The sequence below is a fragment of the Pleurodeles waltl genome, chromosome 4_2, assembly GCF_031143425.1.
Source record: "Pleurodeles waltl isolate 20211129_DDA chromosome 4_2, aPleWal1.hap1.20221129, whole genome shotgun sequence".
NCBI classification, from domain to species: Eukaryota; Metazoa; Chordata; class Amphibia; order Caudata; family Salamandridae; genus Pleurodeles; species Pleurodeles waltl.
Window position 1 is genome coordinate 71263871 of NC_090443.1, and position 6135 is coordinate 71270005.

The window sequence follows — 6135 nt, forward strand, 5'->3', positions numbered from 1 at the left end:
CTAAGAACCTATCAAGCTCCACAATTTCTTCCGTGGTCTCGACTATGCACCAGCAGCGACACCATACTTTAGTCTTGTCTTTTCTGGTTAGCCATGGCAGTGCAAGGAAAAGCAGAAGAACATGTAGGTGCCACACTAAGAAAACAAAAGTATTTCAAGCACCATATTGACTCACAAAAATATTTTGTCTAAAAACTCATTCACAAAAATATTGCCCATTTGAGTTAATATTAGAAAATCTACACCTGATGGGGCTATATTCTTGAAAACATTATGTAGACCACTATATCAGTGGCAGATGCTATTTTTGTTACCAGAATATCGACATTAAACAAAAAGTAGTACCAATAACTTCTTACCTATGCAGGCTGACGTAGAACCTTTGCACCATTCTGGTTGAGAAATTAACATCTGACTGACTCTACAATTTCTCAAAAGCAATGGTACGGCTGGGCAATTCTCACGTGCACAGAGACATCATGTCTGTGCAGGTAGCACTCAAAATGCCTTCTTTCAACAGGTATAGCAATGGCTCTCATTTTTGTGCAGGTAGGGTAAAAATGTCTTACTTGTACAAGTAAGGGCTAAGAATTTCTTTCCCTAATAGGTAGGTCCAGGCGTGGCCCTTCCTTTAGGGTGGAGGGGCCACGCCCCCACCCACCTTTTGCCCCTCATGAAGAGTGCTGGTCAGACTGAACAAAGGTCAGCCTGACAGACACTCTTCATATTCAGGCCAGGCAGCCAGGAGCAGACATGCGTGATTTGCGCAGACTCCTGGCTGTCTGAGCTGAACTTTGCTTGCCTGAAGAGATCACAGCTCCTGTGGGCGTGACCTCCTCGGAGCAGCAAAGGTGCCTCGAGGACCTCCCCCAGGTGACGAGGGAAGCGTCACCCATTGACTTCGACCTGGGCGCTTCAGGTTTAAGCCCTGAAGTGCCCAGGGTGAGTTTCAATCAGTGACACCTCGTCACAGAGTGTGGAGGAGTCAGCAGTCTCACTGACCCCATCCCACTCTGTGACGAAGTTGGGACTGCTGCCTTCCCTTAGGTCAGCCAATGAGGGAAGGCAGCAGTCCCAACCCTCCTGGGACCTCCTAGGCTGAATGTAAGTGTGTGTGTGATCTCTTTAAATGAATGTTTGGTGTGTGCGTGCATGTTTGAATGTTGATGAGTGTTGTTAATGGATGTGCGTGCGCGTGTGTGAAAGAATGAGTGTGAGTGTGGTTCCCGCCCGCCACCATTCCTCCTAACACTGCCGGCTGCCACTGGGTAGGTCTTGTGACATCTAAGGACTTCTTACCTGTACAAGTAGACACAGGACCCCCCTACCTATATAGTCAAAGTGTGTGACCTGGGTAGGTTGGACTAAGTACCTCTTGACCCGTACAGTTAAGTTCAACTATGCACATATTATCTATACAGATAACGCCTTGAACCTAATACCGGTAGTTCCTGACTGTACAGCTAGGTACACACATTTCCCAAATGTGTAGGCAGGGTCAGGAAGTTTTTCACTTGCATTGGTAGGGCCAATAATCTCTGTTCCAGATTAGCCAATTATCTCCTGTACAAGTGGACCCAAGAACATTTTGCCTGTACAGGTGGAGCCAAAAACGGTGTGCCCCCTGAATATCTTAACCACAAATTTGATGAGACACAATATCAAGGACAGAAAATCAAAAATAAAATATTGACAGATAACTAAGTCTAGCTTGTTTATACCTAACTCCAAATATATGTACCTATGCAGTGCATATATCTTCACAGTAGGTAAAGTGGAGTTAGGAATTGTAAATCTATACTTCCCTATATATATACATACCTTCTATTTTGTCTCTCGATATTCTGTCCTCCATATTCTGGTACCACAGTATTGTCGGTGTCAGTATTCAGTAGTACAGTCACCAAAAATGTCTCCTGTGTCCCCATAACTTCGGGATCTTCACACTTCTCCATGTACGACCAATAATAACCTATGAGTAAAGGTGGTGTCAAGAAGCCCTGACTACTTCAACCATTTATAATTCTGCTTAATGTTAGCTCCTTGGGCCTAGTAAGGTCTGTCTTCTTTCTTTGGTGTGCTCAGTATTCTCAGTACAAAGCTGCTTTTGGTCGAGTTGTAAGTAGCTTCCATCTCTAGGAACGTTTTTTCTTTCGCAGACAATTCGTCATCTTGTTGGGAACCGTAAATGGGGCCCATTAGGGTCACTTGTGAATAAAGTTACTGTTATTAACAGATACAAATTATGTAAATAAGTCGTGGATTTTTGTGATTAAACACTATTCTGCTCGGATCTCCGCTGACAAAATAAAAAGTGTAAAGATGTCAATATTGTGAATCTGAGTTATGTATTGTACTCCTGTTTGTTTGGACCTTGGGCATTGTGGTAAAGACACTTGGACAAAGGGGACATTTGATATGCCTTCACATACACAAACCCATTATTGCATTATCTGTTAGCACGTCTGACCTTAATACCTGTTACTCTGTACCGGAGGTCTATGATAAGCTCCTAAGGAGACTAACCGTTACCTCTGCTACCATATCTGTTAGCGCGTCTGACCATAATAAGTAAACTTACAAGGGGACGCGAATAGGTCGATGAACCTTTTGACTTGCAATTAATATGTTCTTATCATAGCTCCAGTACCTAATCAATAACCAGTACACAATATCAATAATCAACAACAATCAGTACCATCAATAATCAATGGAGTCAATAATTGTCACACGCCATGACCTTTCAGTCATGAATACCCACACCACTTAGTAAAAGTTAGAATATTTATTTCCCTATATTAACAATGCTAAGGTCATGGAAATCAATCTCAAAATCAAATGAAACACATACAGAAACAATACTGGCTGTCCAAAGCGGCGGAAGAAATGTAAACTAATCAAAGCTTGAACTACAACACATTCTAAAGTCACAGTGCAAATTAATAGCAAAATCAATTGCGTCATAGTGATTTCATACATTTAAATTCAGCAGAGAAATTCATCAAGCATTATTCCCTAATAGCATAATTTCATTTGTGAGGATCCGTAACTAACATCAGATTGGCCTCAGCATGTTGGGCTTCATGCAAACAATTTAGTAACACAAATTTAGAAACACATCTAACTATGGCTCTATTAAAAGAGTGCAGTTGGTACCTAGAAAAGAAAAGCAAATATGCATGATAATCAACAGTCTAATTCATAATACCTATCTTCAAGCTGGATTAGCAAGCAGAGTCAGTCTTCGTCCTCAGGATTCAGCATCAAATTCAGAAAAATAAATTCAGAAAACGCAAAGTCTTTAAGCAGTAAAGTTAAGCACGTCTCTTGTCAAGACGCAAAATGGGCAAGAATGAACTATGGCAAATGTAGAATGCCGGGTTGAAAATGCTGCTTTCTTCTCAGTGCAGTTCTGTTAAATTAAAACGAGTAAAGCTATTCCCCAAATCCCCATTGGTCAATTAATCGCATATTCACACTTTGTCTAATAAAACGAAAATTCCCAATATATGAATTCTACCATTACTCCGTTCACATGTTATTGATTGGTTGTCCTACAATGTCCTCATCATCTGGCTTGTCAGGTAACAATATTGTTGCAGCTTCCACTCCAGTCAGTATCTCCGTTGTTCTTCTCCTGAGAAAGTCAGTCTCACACACATTACACACAAAATGTTACATTATCAAAAACAGCATCTTCTAGCAGTCAGTTCTCATAAGAAAACTTCCACTATGAGCACATTTAAACAATACAATAGAAATCCTAACTTTCTAGGACAGACATTTATTAAATGTCAGGAAATACAGCTTTTGACATGAGGCCTGGCAAGTAGGCCAAGACACTCACTAATTTAAGGCTTACAATTAATAAAGCTAAAACATAATGCATAGCTTTTTAATATGACATGTTACTACATTAGTCAAACATATATTCAACTTTTCACAGTGTTAGGATATTAATAAGTACACTTCGTGAACTTAGGCGGCCACTCTTCGTAATCACATTTTCAAATGCGTGCATTATTTTTCTACGTTATTATATTTTCTACACAAACCACTTATTCAGAATACATGAACACTCATTAAAATTTTATTAAAACAGCTGCGCTAGCACTCCCTCCTCTGATGACTAAATGTGCCATCACACTAACTACTACCCACAAATTTTTGCATCAGCTAAAATTCTGTCAATTCAATCCCTTTATACTTTTGTTTCCCTCTTGAATTCTCCCTATACAATTTTTCCCTTTTCTTTTCTTCCCTCCTCTGATCATTCTTTGCCAATTTCAATTTAATTATTTTGCATAAATTACACAATCCCCATATTCCAATTAGACAAACCACAATAATTAATATTCCTTGCAATATTTTCAAAAGTATCCCATTCCAAATGTTGCTGAGCCAATTTCCCACTGAAGCAAAAGCTTTGCCAACCTTTTCCCAAACACCTGGTTCTTTCAAATCAGCACTTTCATTAGTCAGATTAGTAATTGAACCTCTAATTTCCTTACTATTATCAGGAATATATGAACAACAATGACTAGAATTAATCATTCTACAGACTCCACCATCCTTCGCTAAAAAAATGTCTAAAGCAAGGCGAATCTGAAGAGTCATAGCTCTCTCAGCAGCTAACTCAGTATCTATCAGGAGTATGGCTCCTGAAAAATTTGTCAAACATGTAATAGTAGAGAACTTTCAAATCTTTTTCGAAGTCAGAATGACTCCCACTGAAGGAATCACTGCTCCAAATATATCTCCCACTATACCAGAAGAGGACTCCCTCCTCTGTCTCATATGATGTAATTCAGTCACTTTCAGAAACTTCTTCATATCATCCATTTGATAAATCTTTGGGAAAGTGAAACCCCAAATAACATGTCCCTTGTCCCATGCCATCCTCTTGGAAGACGGTAATAAGCATTAAGACCACAGATATAATAAATTCCGGGAATCACCGGGTCCTGTCCATTCAACATAAACGTCCATTTACTCTGAAACAGAAACACATGCCCGCATTCACTTGTTCCCACAAAGTGTCAGTGTGTGATTTAGGCCTATATATACAAGTTTCCCTAAGTGTTGCGCTTCTAAAGCTAATTTCCCTTGCGTTTATTGTCAAAACCGGTAAGCTGCTTGTCAAAATCAGGTTTTAAAAGTCAAATCAGGTTATCAATGTCTCTTCCGGTTACTTTCCAAAAGTCTCTTTCTCAATTTTTTTTCTCTCAGATTGTTTCAACAGTTCAGTTTATCAGCTTCCTTCAAGTACCAAAATACTGACCCGAATGTCTCTCTTAAAACAAAAAGACAAAAACTCTTGCTGCCATTCACTTGTAGTTGCATACGCCCATTCAGGACCTGCATATCTTCACCTTGCTATTCTCTTTCCAACTTTCGATCACCATTCAATTCTCCTTCACTTATATCTTCTCTTCTTGCTGTATCTAATTCTTCCTCGATTGTTGTCTCAACAACCACTTCTTTTCCTCTTTCTACTTGCGACTCCGGTCACTTATCTCCTTTCAGTGGACCTTTTGTCAATGTTTTCTTTAGTCGAATTTGAACCTTCTCCTTGTTCTGCTGTGTTTTCTCTTGACGGACCTGCAATCGGTTCAGGAGGAGTCCGATCACAATGGCTTTGATCCACCTCAACTCCTTTCCCCTCTGGGTCTGGCAGTTGCTCTGTTTGTCTCTCAAGATCGTCTGCTCTGGGAGAGCCCATCTCTGACTAGGCTCTCCTGCTGCCTCAATTGAGATAGGCTCTCCATCACCCTCCTGGAGGTCTTCTTTCTCTCTCACAGGAGTGACTGAACCGTCTTCAACGGGCTCAGATCTGGTCTCAGTTCCCCTTTGTTCGCTTTCCGGCCCTGAGACTTGTTTTGCTGTTGTTGGTACTCTCAACATCTCTTCTTCATCATGATCCAGTGAACATGCCACTTTCTTCATGTGACTCGCATGAATCCAGTTCCGAATTCCAGCGCACTTCACAGCTGTAGTAGTTGTCAGAACTACCTGATATGATCCCTTCCAACGAGGCTCTAAACACATTCTCCTCATGTGTTTCCGGAACACAACCCATTCGCCAGCTCTCCGATTGTGCCCTGGGTCATGGATCGGGTGAAGTGTGGTGGCTTC